This window comes from Myotis davidii, unplaced genomic scaffold (assembly GCF_000327345.1).
Source record: "Myotis davidii unplaced genomic scaffold, ASM32734v1 scaffold59, whole genome shotgun sequence".
NCBI lineage: Eukaryota > Metazoa > Chordata > Mammalia > Chiroptera > Vespertilionidae > Myotis > Myotis davidii.
The window spans coordinates 7366467-7383548 of NW_006293001.1; the positions used below are offsets into that span (position 1 = coordinate 7366467).

At 37.3% G+C, this 17082-nt stretch overlaps 1 protein-coding gene across 2 annotated transcripts in view; it reads left to right on the forward strand.

Moving 5' to 3' along the window:
- B3GALT1 (Beta-1,3-galactosyltransferase 1) overlaps window positions 1-17082 on the forward strand; it is a 342206-nt gene that overhangs the window by 141787 nt on the left and 183337 nt on the right. Inside the window, exon 1 of one of the 2 annotated variants that reach the window (XM_015565752.1) lies at window positions 10291-10397. The exons of the other annotated variant lie outside the window; for it this stretch is intronic. The gene's annotated coding sequence lies outside the window, so the exon portion shown is untranslated. Of the gene's footprint in view, window positions 1-10290; window positions 10398-17082 lie in introns of those variants that run through there. 2 annotated transcript variants of the gene reach the window in all.

Genomic DNA, 17082 nt, shown 5'->3' on the forward strand with positions numbered 1-17082 from the left:
GGATTCAAAAACACAGCCACGTCCTCAGTTGCCAGTCCCTTTCCGCGCGCGAGCCCCCTACCTCTGCGCTTTACTTTCCGCAGATCTCTGGTTCTCAGTGTGCTTTTCTTTCCTTCTAGTTGTAGAATTTACACTCAGCCAGCCTTCCTGTAGTTCTGGATGATGTCCGTTTTGTGTTTTTGTTCTATTTTTCAATTGTTGTGGGAGGCAGCAATTTCCCAGTGTTTATCTATGCCGCCATCTTAGTTTCTGTTCCAGCATATCTTAATTCAGACATTTGTAGAGCTCTCTAGGAAGTTTTCAGATCTTGAGAGTTCAGAACTTTCTGCCAGCCTCTGGCTCTGCCTTTCACTAGCTGAATGACACTTTAAAATGTTTACCCATCATCTCTGAGAATCATTTTTTCTCATCTGTGTAACTGGACTAGAATTGTCCCTACCTTAATGTTTAAAATGCTCAGCTCAATGAGTGGCTCATATTGTATACTCAATAATGTTAGTTACTTTTACTTTCATATTTAAAGAGAGGCTGCTTTTTAAAAATAAGTATCTCGGGTCTCTGTTAGACTGAGAGGCCCCTGTCACCTTTCTAATGGCAAATAGCATAGATTTCCTTCTTATTTTCTAAATGCTAATTGCTTCCTTTTCTCACTGTCTTGATTTATGCCAAACATGCGCTCTTGATGAAGGATTAGTTCTAAATAAATATTTTGTGAATGGAAGTATCGTGGAAAACTTAAACCTTAGTTCCGAGTGTAGGGACCAGATCCATACACATGCAACAGTGATCTCCAGCCACCATGTTCTCAACAGCCCAGGAAGGAGGCGTTTCTGCTTCTTCAGCCTGGGGGCTGATAGGTAAAAAGTTATTAACAACAAGGTAGTGTGTTAAGATGTTTAGTGTTAAAATCCAGAAGTAAAATATTCACACATGCACATACACACACACACACACGACAAATTTTTAAGGGGAGGTTTTGATGCACTCCACTTTCCATGATGCAGGGGCGGGTGCAAAGTCCAGTAATGACAAAATCACTGAGTAATCAGGTCTCCAAAACAGGTCACTGGATGAGGGGTTATTTTTAAGGGGAGGAGATTAAAAGCCTATTTTCTCTACTTTTAAAGAAAATGTTTAGGTAGTCCACATGTTTTCCCAGTATTCCCTAAGTTCACAGATTTTGAAAGAGTGGGGTATTTACGATTCAAATGGGTTTAGTGAGTGAAATAGATACCACAAGCGGTTGAGGAATTTGCCTAAGCCCAGGCTGCGGAAAATGTCAGAGGCAGAGTTAGAGACGTTTCTCATATTTTCCCTGACTATTGGTGCAGAATTTGCTTTAAAAAAAAAAAAAGAACTGAAACCACTAAGACATTTTTCTTACTTCTGGTAAAAATAAAATATATAGAGTAAAATGAAATATTATACAAAGTTGCAGAGCCCTAGCCGGTTTGGCTCAGTGTAAAGTGAGTATTACCCTACTTGCCTCATAAGATCGCCATAAGAATCAAATACAAATATACGAGTGAGAGGCTGCGCAGTATTACCAACATCTAAACACGTGGCGGCTACAAATGCTTTTCACTAAATCAAGATCAGACCCACTAAGAAGTTATTTTCATTGGAGCATCAAAGTTTCCTTTTCAGTTTCACTGTATAGCATGCACATAACTGATTTACATAGAAATGGATGCGGTGTCCAACAAATAACCAATAATGATATTTTTGTATTAGAGTCACTTTGTTTGACTGAATTTTATTAATTACAAATCATGGAGAAACTAAAGAGAGGGGGGCATCAAAGAAATAGAAAGAATTTAAGAAGAAATGGGCAAAAGATATAAATGAGAGGATAATAGAAGCACTTATTCAAAATAAACTTAAACCACAATCCTTCTGTTGGACAAACTACCTCAAGAACTGGATTCTAAGCCTCTGCACCAGGGAGCCACAGACTGTGCACATCTCACCCGGCGTGGGTGGTTCTTTGTGTCCTGATTACTAACATAAGGCTTGGACTCAATCATCTCGCAGGCAACATTTTAGAATTGTCTCGAATTGGAGAATGTTAGCAGCTGAAATCACGTAAGCAAATCCAAAGCTTTAAAAATTCCTATTATTTTTTTAAAAGTTCTATTAAGTAACTCTAATTGTAAACTTTACAAATAGCAGTGCTTTCCGTCTTTAATGCAAAAGCTTTACAGAATTCAATCTGAAAGACCCTGGGTAAACCCAGGTCATTTCTCCAAAGTCAAACTGATGCCAACTGTTAATCAGGAAAAACATCTGGGAAGCCATCTGCCACAGTTCACGCAGGGGCCTTCAGACTCAAACTATTCCCTGATAGGACATGCAGTGTCCTCACTAACGGTATGACTCACCGGAGCACATTTTGTTTGGCTTTTCCAGTACAAGAACACTGCCAGAGGACAATGTATCAGCGCTGGCCATGTTGGAAAGGAGAGGCATGCCCTTCAGGGTCTTTGGAAGTTATTTTAAGCCAAAAAGTGCTTCTTGTAGTCAGCTCCACAATTAATTTTTAACTTAGTTTGTGTACTAAGTATGGAGAGCCTACGATGTGGGAATCACTGTGGCAATAGAAGAGGAGCGTGGTTCTTATCACTGAAGTGCTCGTAGCACAGTGCAAGAGGCCAGCATGCAATTGCAGCACACTGTGGCGAGGCCCAAAGCAAAGGAGCAATTCTTTTTTTTTTTAATTTTTTATTACAAAGCGTATTACATATGTGTCCATTTTTCCCCCCGCCCTAGACAGTCCCCTAGACTCCCCTATCCCCCAGTGTCTTATGTCCATTGGTTATGCTTATATGCATGCATACAAGTCCTTTGGTTGATCTCTTACCCCCCTACCTCCTGCCCCTCCCCCCACCCTCCCCCGCCTTCCCGCTGCAGTTTGACACTCTGTTTGAGGCAGCTCTGCCTCTGTATCTATTATTGTTCAAAAGTTTATAATGGTCCAAAGGAGCAAGCCTTAAATCCAAAGATAGTGCGCAGGCTCTTCGTTACCAGTGCAGGCTGTTTTCAGAACACTGACGGATGAGACTGAGCATACTTTCTTTTGACCTGCTTCCCACTGAACCATTTCCATCAAGTGGTCTTGTTAAGGCACATCATAGTGAATCAGTTCCATATTTCAACAATTGCAAAATAATGAATTTTAGTTTTAAAAAGTCACAGCTATTTTCGCTTCTTGTCTTTCCATCCGATTAAAGACCAAGCCCTTTAATTTTTTCCTGTGACTTCCTTTATATGACTCCCTTCTCCACATCCTTTTTCTTTTGCCATAGTTGTCTTCCTTTGTCTCTAAGTTTGACTATTGTGCCCTCCCCGTCTCTATGCTTGCCTCGCTCCAATTCATTGTTCCTTTTGCACCTGATGTTTTAACGAAGGCGTTTTGATCCAATGGAATATGCTTTTACAAAAGAGACTAAATAAAATCTTAAACTTTCAACAAATTAAAATTATCAAATTAATCCAGTCAGCATAGCTCAGTGATTGAGCATCAACCTATGAATCAGGAGGTCACAGTTCGATTCCTGGTCAGGTCATATGCCCGGGTTGTGGGGGTGGGGCATGCAAGAGGCAACCAATCAATGATTCTCTCTCATCATTGGTGTTTCTATTTCTCCCTCCCTCTCCCTTCCTCTCTGAAATCAATAAAAATATATTTTTAAAATAAAAATAACCATAACATTATCACATTAATTCTATAACTAATTCTTCATCCAAGTCCTAAACATTATTCATCTCTTTGCATCGCCTCACCCCATAATTGATGCCATGTTATCAAATGGTCCAGTTTGCATTGAAAAATTAAAATGTCCACCCTCCCTCTATAAGGCTAGCAGAGCACTTCTAAACACTTAACCCCTCTCTTTTGCTTAAAACTCTTCAGTGACCTCCTATTGCCAAAACATAGGTTCTCAAAATTGAATATGTGTGGGAATAGCCTGGAGAGGTTTGTTGTTGTTTTTTTAATGGAAAATCTCAAGGCCAAACCACCCTGAGTTTCCGTTTCTGTAGTTCTGGGGTGTAGAGCCTACAGGATCCAATCCACCATAGTGGGGGTGCCTTCTTTCCTGGCATCTCCTCCACATCAACTCCCACCCCATGCTCTCCCTATTGCTGTAAATTCCTTGCACATAGGAAACTGAATATGTTGCTAGTGCCACGCAGAATATGGCTCTTCATAATACTTTTCAATGAAGGAAAGAAGCAATATATTCACACAGAATTATTCATCCTGATTTGATACAACTAGAAACATGAGATTTTGCCATATACCTGAAATGAATGTATCAGTTGGTAAAAGATTGATAGAAACCATATGGAGCATTCAGCTTTGGTTTTGATTAACATCTATCTCTGATTATCTTGAGAGGGGAAAATTGTAATTTATGACTATTATAATTATTCTGAAGATGATTTATAAACATGTAGATTTTTAGAAACATAATTCACTTGCTTTTAATTTTCAGGTTTGTTAATTTACAAAGGCACAGATTCCCTAAATGCTTTAAGGCAGTTAGAGAAAGAGTAAAATTATGTTGCTCATCTGTGACAATGTATTAATATTGTCAGGCACAGTGAGTGCTTCCTTAATGTGTTTATTTTAAATTGCATCGTGATGGTAGGCACCAAAGGCTTTCTGAGGAAGGTGTGGTATAATCTAGATAAATGTGAACCTTCTTCAAAGTTTATAAAGCCCTGTCCCTCTACAGTTGCAGCCAGTGGATTCTTACTATAACCCATGTTGCCAGGGTGTTGAATACATTACACCCACAGTGATGCGATCCTCTGTGGTTCCTCACAAGGAACCGTGGTTCAGGAGACCACAGAAGGATAAGGATAAGTGTTATTTTGTTTTTGTTTCTTGGCCATGGTGGATGGGAAGACACACTAATGCATCCACATTAACATGCATGTGCTCTTCTCTCCCTGGAACATTTCCCTCTTCACACACCTATTTCTTACTCATCCTTCAGATCTCAGTTTGGAAACTGTATTCTCCCAGAACCCTTCCTGGCTGCCACCACGTGGGTTAGCTGCCACATCTCTGTTTTTTTTTTTTTTCTTGGCCATGGTGGATGGGAAGACACACTAATGCATCCACATTAACATGCATGTGCTCTTCTCTCCTGGAACATTTCCCTCTTCACACACCTATTTCTTACTCATCCTTCAGATCTCAGTTTGGAAACTGTATTCTCCCAGAACCCTTCCTGGCTGCCACCACGTGGGTTAGCTGCCACATCTCTGTGTTTCCCAGTTCTTGTCTTTATCATAGCAACTAATGCAGCCCATAGAACTTACTACACCTTTACTGGTTGATCTCCCCATTTCACCATGGGACAGAAATGCTATCATATTTTGCATTGTGCTCCCAGGGCCCAGAATAGAACCTACAATAAAAGAGGCATGGAATAAACATTTGTCAAGTGAACCAATGATTTATGTGTATTTATTCAATATACACCTCTGAGTGTCATCACAGCCTACAAATTGCCTAAATTTTTATCTTGTTCTCCTTATTTCTTACCTCAAAGCTCTGAAAATTGCATGTTGTATGATTTAATTTCAAAAGAGTCATGAATTGTGTGGACTGGAAGGACAACAATCTATGTTCAGTCCTGTCTTACCACTAACTAGCTGAGGGATTTTTAATGGATCTCCATGTCTTTCTGTTCCTTATTTTTCTCACCTAGAAGAGCTTATTTCCAACCCAAAGATTCCAAGAGTCCAAAAAAAAATCTTTATATATCATGCTCTAGCCAGTCTGGCTTAGCGTATAGAGTGTGGGACTGCGGACTGAAGGGTCTCGGGTTTTATATATTTCAGTCAAAATAGCTATTACAATGTTAAGTATAAGACTTGTTGTTCTTCTAGGGTGTGGTAGAAGATTTTGTGATGATGTTTTGTAACACTAATACAGATCTAATGATTTTAAGTACATAGTATTTTTCCCTTTATTCTAGGGAGAATTTTATGAAAGAAGGAAGAGCTGACTTTGTGTCCAGTGATGATAGCAACAGATTGGTGGACAGATCAGATAGCACTGATGTCAGATGGGATGGATTGGTTAACACACCCACCTATAGTACACGTGTTGCTGTCCCATCAGTTAATATTAGCCATCTGAGGCTCATGAAAAGTGGACAGACAGCAGTGAAATCAACACCAACCTCACCACTTAGATCTGGATATGAGCCACTTCCTACGCTGAACTGTACAAATTAAAATAACATCACCTCTCCTTAATTTTCTCTCAGATTGTAGAAAGGCCTAAGAATATAACAATATATTATAAACAGAAATCCTGGTGAGTTATAAAATTATGATGTATATATTCGTTATTAGACGAAATCAGACTGTCACAGACCTACTTTTGAATCTGAAGGTCAGTCGGTCTATAAATGTGTATTCAGCACATACTATGTGTCAGACCCAGTTCTAAGCATTGTTCTAAAAGAAGCTGATTCATTTTTCTGGTTAGAGTAACAGAAAACAAACACACACAAAATTAAAAAAATAATAACAATAAAGTAATATTCAGAACACCTGAGACAGCCACTTCAGTGATGAAGCACAGGAAAGAACTGAACGATACCATTCGGTTTGAGAGCTGTGATGCTCTGAGGAAGAGCAACCTCAGCAGATACAAAGGCCCCGAGTCAGGGATGAGCTTAATCTCTCTGAGGAATGGGAATAGCTAAGGCTAGAAAATAGAGAACGATGCGGAACAGGTGGAATATGAGTCAGAGAGAAGCAGAGGCCAAGGGCAAGAGTTTAGGTTTTATTCCATGTCGTGGGACACCATTAGAACATTCTAAAGCAGTGTAGTATATGTTCAGTGGCCCCAATCTACTGCCCTTTAAACCAGTTTTTCCCTTCTGAGGAAAGTGCTAAGTAGACAAACAGTTTCTCAAGCAAATTGAAACCAACTTAGACACATACTGTTTTCTTTGCTTTCTTAAACCTGTTAAATATTTAACTCCACCTGATTCACTAAAATCAGAAGGTCACTTTAATTTATTTATTATTGGTTTGTTTTACTGAAAACCAAAATAAGAACAGGAGTCCTTCACAATAAGTCATGACTGTCAGTCCATGATCCTAAAATTCAAAATGAAGGATTATTAGAATTCATTCCCTGCTTTGACTTGGTATTTTTAGTATTCTGTTGTAAGAAAAACTAGAGGTAGGAAGGTTAGAATTTACGAACAGCTCATTTTAATAAAAACTCTTAATACTTTATGCAAAATTAGGCTTACTAATAGAATTAGATGCTGAGTGTCATCCCAATGTTCCCATACACTTATCCACAATTATTTACTGGGCCTTAGAGTCTTATGGTTATTAGAATTTGATCTTTTAGTTTTCACCTAGGCAAAAACCTAATCATTTTTGATTAAAATGTTTAAATAGTCAAAGAATAAAACATGATATTAGAAAATTTAACGTATCATTAGTTCATGTGCATTTCTGAGTAACTATTGGAAGAATTTAGATATATTTGCTGTATTGTAATTCCATAACATTTAAAGAATTATCCTTTTAAAAATAAAATCTAAAGAGTAACCAGGATCAAACCAATTACTTCTCTTTATTATAATGTTACTTACTTAAAGACTTTGTTTTTGTTTTCAGTTGGAGAAAACAACATTTAGATGAGATTAAAATCCCCCTTAAAGCCAGTTAGGTTTTTAAAAACCAGTATTGAAGCAACCTGGGCTGTGCAAAATTACGTGCTGTCATATACCTTGCTCATTCCAATACGCCTGCACACACACACACACACACACACACACACCACTAAATTCATATCTTCACTCTCTAATCTGGGAGGCTCCCAGAAACGAGTGGGCAAGTATACACTTTTTGGTGCTGACCATTTTTCATTTAGGACCTCTGCTTTCTCTCTCTGCAAAGCTCACCCCTGATTAATCGAGTCAGTGTGGGCTGGCTGCAATGTGCAACAATCACACCTTCACACAGAGAGGGGTGCAGGGGGGCTGCGTCTAGACAGACTTTTTGAAATCAGCCAGGAAGAGACCTTTGTTGTCACTTTAGGGTTCTTCAGTATTCTGGTGTGGGGGTGTGGGTGTATCTAAGTCTCAGTATCAATCCAGACATCTTGTAATTTGGAAAAACATTCTGATTTATTTCATGACATTGATAAATTTTGCTGTGTACCTGAATGACAGATACCTATACAGAATGTGAAATGCTGTCTTGACAAGTGTTGGCCATTTTTTGAAAACTACTTTTGGGAGAATTATGAAGCATAATAAATGTTCTATAGACGGCAACACTCTGGCACTGTTCTCATTGAAAGAGTGAACTTGAGATGTCAGATAACCAATGTTTTAAACAAAAATTATAGAGTATCACAAATTGTTTAAGCTGTATCCCTAATTTAGCAGTGAGCATATTTAAATGAAGATGAGCTAAAGGGTTTGGTAGCCATGGTAACATGATGTGAAAATATGCCATGTCATTCCAGTCTATTAAAAATATATATTATCATTTCAAAGGTTTTGTTGCTGCCTTAAATATTGACTGTAGAGGAAGAAAGGAGAGAATGAGAGAATGGAAGGGCAATGGATTTAACATTTTATTTCAAAATTGTTGGTTTGAAAATAATGATGTAAATTCTAAATAAATTTGACTATAGACAAAACTGATATTAAAAAATTTAAAAAATGTGAGAAAGTAAACAAAAATCAACTTTGCTGCCTTACAAAAATGTAGTAAGTCTATTTCCTGCAAGTAAGAGTCCAGAAGTGATGAGTAATGTTATATTTTTTAACATTTAAGTTAATTGCTTCAGAGCACATAATTTGTGGCTATTCATATGAGCAACAAAACCCCCAAAACACAACTTTAAATAAGTTTAAACAAGCATGCAAGATATTCAGAGTTTTATTCAAAATCATGAAATAGATTATTAAATTGAGATTATTGTGGATAATTTAAGGTACAGAGAGACAAAAATGAAAATCATCCACATCTTATATTTATTAAAAACCCAGCTAATGTTTCGAAATTTAGTCTTAATTTTGTTCTATGCTAGAAATCCATATCTAGCTGTACATTTTTTCTTGTAAAAATAGAATCATACTATATATAACTATTTATAATTTCAGAGCCTAAGAGTCTAGCTTTGATGTCAGACACACTTGGGTACTAGTTTCAGCTCTCAGTGGCATTCCCAAAGTTGTATTTTGGAACCCATCTGAACTTCCATTCCCTCATGTGAAAAACAGACATAAGAGTAAAAGCACCTCTAGCAAACGACCATTGTCAGACCTGAGCTATCAAACTGAATGAAAAAAAGACAATCAATAGATGGTAAAGCAGATCTGACAGAACGTTGGGATTTTCTGCCAAAGATTTTAACAGAGCCATCATGAAATGATTCAATAAGCAATTATGAACACACTTAAAACAAATAGGATCTCAGCAAAGAAATAGAAAGTATAAAGGAGAACCAAAAGGATATTTTGGCGCTGAAGAATACAATAACTGAAATTTTAAAATCTCAGTAGTAGGTGGTCAATAGTAGAATGGAGGGGGCAGAGGGGGGAAAATCAGTGAACTGAAAGATGAAACAATAAAAATGACTCATTCTAACAAAAGAGAGGAAATTGATTTTAAAAAATGAACAGAGCCTCAGGGACCCATAGAACTCATACACAGGATCTAACACCCATGTCATCACAGCCCTGGAAGGAGAGAAGAAGGTAGTGCTGGAAAACAGAAAACTTGTCACCAACAGACCTACCTTATAAGAATAACAACCGGAAATTCTCTAAATAGAAGTGAAATAATAATAAAAGGTGGAATCTCAGAGCATCAGGAAGGATGAAGGAACATGGTCAATACAATAGACTTTCCTTTGTTCTTGAGCCTTCAGCAAGGGCTGAGGACTCCTCTCCTTATAAGATACTAGAAGCCCAATGCACGAAAATTTATGCAAGAATCGGCCTTCCTTCCCCTGGCTGCCAGCTCACGGTGGGCTTGTTCTGGCAGCCTGTGCAGCAGCGGCAGACACCCACAGGCACTAGGGACCCGGGCTGCCTTCCCTCTGCCCCAGCTTTGTCATGAAGGATGTCCAGGATGATGTCTGGAAGACATTCGGTCTAATTAGCATATTACCCTTTTATTATTATAGATGGGGAGCCATTGCAAGGTCTGGCCCAGAGGAGTGAAGTATTTTGATCTGACATTTAAGAGGATCTTTTTGGCTTCTGTAGGGACACCAGAGTGGGAGCAGGGAGATGGGACATGGTAATCCACAGTGAGATGTTGGAGACCTAGACCAGGGCATCTGCAGAAAAGGTGATGAGAAATGGTCTACTTCTGGACATGTGTTGAAGGTACAGTAAACTGAATTTGCTGTTGATGACTTTATAGCAAGAGTCAAGGAGCAACCTCATCAAGAACAATGCCAGGATTTTTGTTCTCGGCAACTGGCGGCATAAGCTTGCTATCAACTGGTGAAAATAGCTGCTGGTTGAGCAGATATGGGGGAAGATTATGAGTTTCGTAATGCCAATGAGAATTAAAATTTGAGAACACTTAAATTCGCTGATTACCTTCTCATGTAAACATCCGAAAACATTTATCTGTTTGTGTAAGAGTGCCATCCTCAAACTGGGAGATTTGGAAATATAGGACCATTAACTATGATTTGAACAATATATACACAATGATGGAATACAAGAGAAAAATGACAAAGCTATCATTTAAAATTGTTCAGGATTCATAATTTTTAAAAGTAAAGATAAGTAATACACTTAAAGTATGAAAATGTATAAATATTATAAAACATAAAATAAAATTTAACTGTAAAATATAAGTGATAGGCAAACCTGAACATTCCAATGGAAATAATTACAAGGTAAAATTATAACAACATGTTGAAAAGTAAACTACAGTATAAAAAATGAATAAAATTCAACCAAAAAAATTTTAAAAGAAAGTAAAATAATAATTAGTTTTCCAAAAGTGAAATCCTTCAAAACCAAAGGAAATTAATGATGTCATTATTGAGTTTGAATATATTTTTGGTGCATATTTTCTAGGTCTTTCATAAAGTTTTTCTGAGACTAAAAGGGTCTTGTCAAGAGCGCAGACATAATTATAAATCAACTCCAATTATTTTCCTTAGACTCTTATTTTCAAACAATTTTGTGCCTTATTCGAGACCTTTGAAGACTTCTTAACAACTTTTTTTTATTTGCAAGAGCTGAAATGTTTTTACTGAGTGGAAGCTGCAATTTGTGTTTCAAGGAATATATTACCAATTTATCGTCCTTTACTTTCATCACTTACTGATGGATATTTCACTCTTCAGACAGTCTTTGAACTAAAATAAGGATTATTTGTTCAATAAAAGTTTTGCTCTGTGGATCTTCATCGTTCTCTTGCTTTTGGAAATTATTTATATATGGAAAAATGCTTTCTAAGCAGGTGTACCTTTGTTTATATAACACTTTAATCATTTAAAAACTGGCTGAATTGTAAGATGGAAATGATTTAGCTTTCAGATTCTTTTAAAAATCTGGCATGACAATAAGAATTCCAACAAAAATATCGTATCTCAATTCTTTAAAATAGCCTAGTATACCAGAACTCCTGAATATATGAAATTGATATATAAATTCACTAATAAATAAGTACAGCTGAGTTCTAAAAACCAAAGCCCTTCTTCATTTTTTTCCTCTTCAGAGATAGTCAGACTTTACCTTTATATTTGCATCAGTATAAGTTTTGTTCCAAACTGTATGGAATTTAAACTGTATTTGACTGGCCCATTTAACCTTTTCCATGTGGTATGAGGGCTCTTTTCTAGTCACAGATAAACCTTCCATCTGCTAGTGTTATGATTATCTATACTGCCTACAGGTAATGTTGAAAAGTTATATTTTCACTGTGTAATCACTGATTTCACCATGAAAACATACTCAAAATGTAATAGGTTCACTGGTATTTTTCACATTCATGAAAAATAATTACAAACAAAATAAAGATCATTACAAGAAAAAAAAATTTTTACACTGTCTAGAATTTACACACATGGCCATCACTGGCAGTCAGGGTGCTGGGAAATGTATTTTTCATTCTGGACAGACATTTGCTTGGCTAACAGGTAGTCTCTATTACTAAAGGAAGACTAGATGCTGGAAGATAACTAGTCATCTTCAACAGGGAGTGACAATCCTATTTGCCTTTTGACAAAGTCTCTCTTGGAAAGGGTGGAAAATGGACTAAATGGTAAGAGATCAGAGACAAGGAAATAATTCAAATGAAAGCTGTGTCTGTGGCCTAAACCAAGACAGAGGCATTTGGGGAGGGGTAAGTGGACAAAGGCTTAGGAGATATTTGGAAGTTGAATGGACAGGACATGATAACCAATTGACTGTCTTTCTAATTTATTGTACTTATCATGAATACTGCGCCTAACTTGATGCTTATAAGTGAATGAATATATAACATGAAAAAAAGGAATGAATGAATAAGGTTAATAGGAGGATCCCAAGACAATAATAATGGCTCTGGAACTAGTTTGAGAAATATCAATATTTAAAGGTAAATATCAAACAGATTGTTTTTTTAAAAAAAATAATGTCTACCAACTGTAATCTGTCATTCCCCCTTTTACAGTGGGCACTTCGCCCCATCAAGTGCCATCTCCATCTAGTTCTAAAACGTTCAGTCACTTTTAGTTATGATTGCAGTGTCTTGTTTTGGGCATTCACTTGGTCTTTCCTTTTTTTCCCACCCATCCTTCATGCCCCAACCTTTGGTAACCATAAGCTTATTCTTTTTCTATGAGTCTGTTTCTGTTTTGTTTATTTGTTGTTGTTTTAAGATTCTACCTATAAGAGAAATCAAATGGTATTTGTCTTTCCTGTCCAGCTTATTTCATTTAGCATAATACACTCTAGTTCTACCCATGTTGTCGCAAATGCTAAGATTTCATTCCTTTTTATGGCAAATATCCCATTGTATATATGTAACATCTTTTTAAAATATATATTTTATTGATTTTTTTTACAAAGAGGAAGGGAGAGGGATAGAGAATTAGAAATATCGATGAGAGAGAAACATCGATCAGCTGCCTCTTGCACACCCTCTACTGGGGATGTGCCCACAACCAAGGTACATGCCCTTGACCAGAATCGAACCTGGGACCTTTCAGTCCACAGGTCGATGCTCTATCCACTGAGCCAAACCGGTCAGGGCTGTACCATCTTCTTTATCCATTCATCTATAGGCAAAATTCATAGGCTGTCAGGTAAAGATAATAATAACTAAGCAAGTAGCATGTGAAACATAGGCAGAACTTACAAGATAGAGGTATACAGACATAGATGTAGATGTAGATGTTAGTTACCTCTGAGAGAAATTGGTTATAGATAAAGTAAGTAAAGTGTGGATGTACTAAGGACCTAATATGCACCATCTACTTTATAGGTGAGCCATATGGGTACTCAACATTCAGGTATATCAAGTTCACCACTTTTTAATGACATACATTCTGACAAGTAAAACCTATTGGTGCCCATCAGGCTAGTGGTAACCTTTAACTGTGGCCAGATGTACTTGCCTCTGTTATAAACTGTGTGTGTGTTTGTCTAGGCCAGGGGTCCTCACACTTTTTAAACAGGGGGCCAGTTCACTGTCCCACAGATCGTTGGAGGGCTGGACTATAATTTTAAAAAAAAAACTATGAAAAAATTCCTATGCACACTGCACATATCTTATTTTGAAGTAAAAAAACAAAATGGAACAAATACAATATTTGTATTTTCATGTGGCCTGTGGGCCGTAGTTTGAGGACCCCTGGTCTAGGCACTTTCCATCCATAGCCTCTTCACTCAAAGATCACTCTTGGTTCTCATCACCATAGCAGCAGCAGCCAGAGAGATGGGATGTATAACATTGCGTAATCCAGGATTCAGATAGAAGACTCCTGCTTTGCTTTCACTGTCCTATCACATCTTCTGTCTCTTTCTTCTTGCTCTGCGTTTAAATTGATTTAATGAGCTGAGTGATTCACTCATTTTAATTTGGTCTCTGAGCTTTTCTGTCCCATGGCTTTTGAGTAATTTACTTAATCATGTACTTAAAATCTACCTTGCATCATATCCATATGGCATAATTTTCATAACACTAGTGTATGTGTGAATATGTATTACTTTATACTAAAAGGAGCATGCATACTCATTTTTAAAAGTTGAGAGCTCAGTAGAACACCCTCTTCTTCCCAGTGAGTTTGTTTGAGGAGCAAAAGATGCTTATTGTTAATGTAGTTGGTATAAGCTTTTTAAATGTCCCATAGCTTATATTTTATATATTTATTTCTTTGTCCTTCAGTAGTTATTTTTACTTTAATTAGTTTTAATCATTTTCTGATTAATAATAACTTAAAAATAATAGAACTTTTCAAGAATTTTAAAATTATCCCAAATCTTAAAAATCAAATGCCAAGTGTCACTTAGTTGATATACAACTACAAATAAATGATCGCAAAAGAAAATAATACCTTAATTTTTTTTTTTTTAATCATTGGGCTCTGCTGTTTTAACTCAGTGAAGACATAATAGCCTGTGGGTAATCCAGGGAAAAGCTGATGAGATGTGCTCTTCTTTCAGGTTCCCTAGATATGCAATTCAGGTCAATTTCCAACAAGTTTGATGATCCAACAAAAGGAAGGAAGTCTGCAAAAGCACAGACTGACAGCATGATAAGTAATATTATAGCCCTTAAGGAAGCAAGAGTAACATAAAGGGTTGCTGAACGCGTGATTGAATTGTCTGGGCTCTCAGTGGGAGCACTGAGATGTTGATAAGCCAAATGAGAATTCACAACACAAGAGTTGCCAAGGTCCTGGTGCAAAACCCTGCAGAGAGGATGGGTAAATGGTTATCTAATCTCAGTCATTTCAATCGGTTTTTTTAAAGAGCCAGACTCACATTTGTAAACCAACTTGAAAATCAGCAGGATATAGAAGTAAAAAAAGAGAGTTTAGTAGATGTTGCACCAGACACTAATGAGCATGGTAGTCTCTCTAACCACAGGACGCAGAATCCTTATATTTAAAAGGCACAGACCCTTGGGTTCATCCCTTAATAAGCCCTTTAGTGGAAGACTATGAGTAAACTTGAGCAACCTTGAATAGACAAGGAAATCAATAGAACTTTAGGCTTCATCCAACTTTATGAAGAATAGCAAATAAATAAAAGAACTATCAGCTTTAGGGTACTCTATCACTTTTGAAAACAAAACCATAATGTAGAGGAAAAGAATTTTCAGTGATGCTTTTCACCACAGACTATGATATGACTATACTTTTTAAATGTAAGATGTCTGATTTCTTCACAACATTTAACTATATGGATTGTTCCCTACTTGAAATGGTCTCTTTCCTCTGCTTCCATAATCCTGGGTGACTCAGACCTTTCCCCTTTCTGTTTCTTCCTTTATTTCACTTAGCTGTTTTTGCATAACAAACCACCCCAAAACAGAGGCTTACAACCACAATTAATTCTCACAATACTATTGGCTAGCTGGTTTAAGCTGGGTGTGTCTCCTTTTGCATATGATATTTTATTGGCTGGGGTTCCTTATGCAGTTATATTTTTAGGAGCTCAGCCAGGACTGGAACATCCGTGTTCACCTCAGACATCTTGAAGCCCCATCGTGAGGATTGGAACTTCTGGGCCTTTCTTTCCATCAGGGTCTCAGGCATGTTGGCACAGGCCTCTAAGATGACAAAAATGAAAGCTGCAAGACCTTCCAAGCTCTAGGTCTGAGAATCCTCCCCCACTGTCATTTCTACCACATTCTATTGTAGAAGCAAGTCACCAATTTCAAGGGACAGCCAAGAATCAAGGCAAGGTGCCATAACTGTACCTTTTAATGAGAAGAATGGCAAAGAGTGTGTAGCCCTCTTTAATACAGCACATCCGTCTATTCCTCTTCATTTTCCTAAGCAGTAAGCATTTCTATTGCTGAAGGGTTGGACTTTAACTCTCTATTTCTCTCTTTTTAAATATCTTTATTTAGTTATGTGACCTTTGCCAAATGATTTAACCTTTTTTGGTCTCATTGGCAGCTGTGGAAAATGGTACCTACCTATCAAGGCTAGTGAAAGGGAATGCATATAAAATACCTAGCACAGTATCTGACATGTAGTAGCTGCTCAATAAATGAGCGTTACTATGGAGATTTTGTTGTTCTGCTTCTTTCATTAAAAGTTGCTGAGTGCCTCAGCCCTCAGGGAATCCCCTGTTCTTACATCTAGTTTCTCACATTTAGCAATCAGCTCCAAATAAGATTTGCTCTTATTTTCTATGTACTGTTTGTGTCTCCAACCAAGAACAGAAACCATCTCATATTTTGGTTCCATAGACTTTCTCCACATTGGCCAACTGGACATATAATAAAATAATTGATCAAACAATTTTATAATTAACGTTAATGTAGAAAACCTCAAGCTGGGATCAAAAAAGAATATCATCCATGTTATAGGTTTTCCATATTATACTGAGAAACATGTCGATGTTATGATTTAAATATAAGAGCAGTGTTCTATAGAAGGTTTTTATAAATATTAACACTTACAAGATACCTGTCTATTTCTTTTATCAAGAGATAAGAAGTCTTGGCAAAAATGACCTTTGATTTGCTTAATTGGAGTTTAATACAGTTAGTATGTAAAACCCTGAGGATTTATTTAATATCTGTGGGGCACTTTTTTCTAATCTATAAAATCAGATATAGCGATTCCTGACACATTGGGTTATTGTGAGGATTCAGTGAGATAATGCACATAAATTACTTTGTACTGTGCCATGAACATAGTAGGGCTTAATAATACTGAGCAATTATTACTGCTGATGGTAGTGTGCCGGGGTCCAACCCCAGCAGGTCCAGGGGTCCCCAAAGGTGTGGACGGAGTCGGTGAAGAAGGAATGACACGGAGACAGCATTCAGTTGATCAGCAGCCTTGCCAGGATCTCTAGCCACAATCTCCAGCCAAGTTCTGTGTCC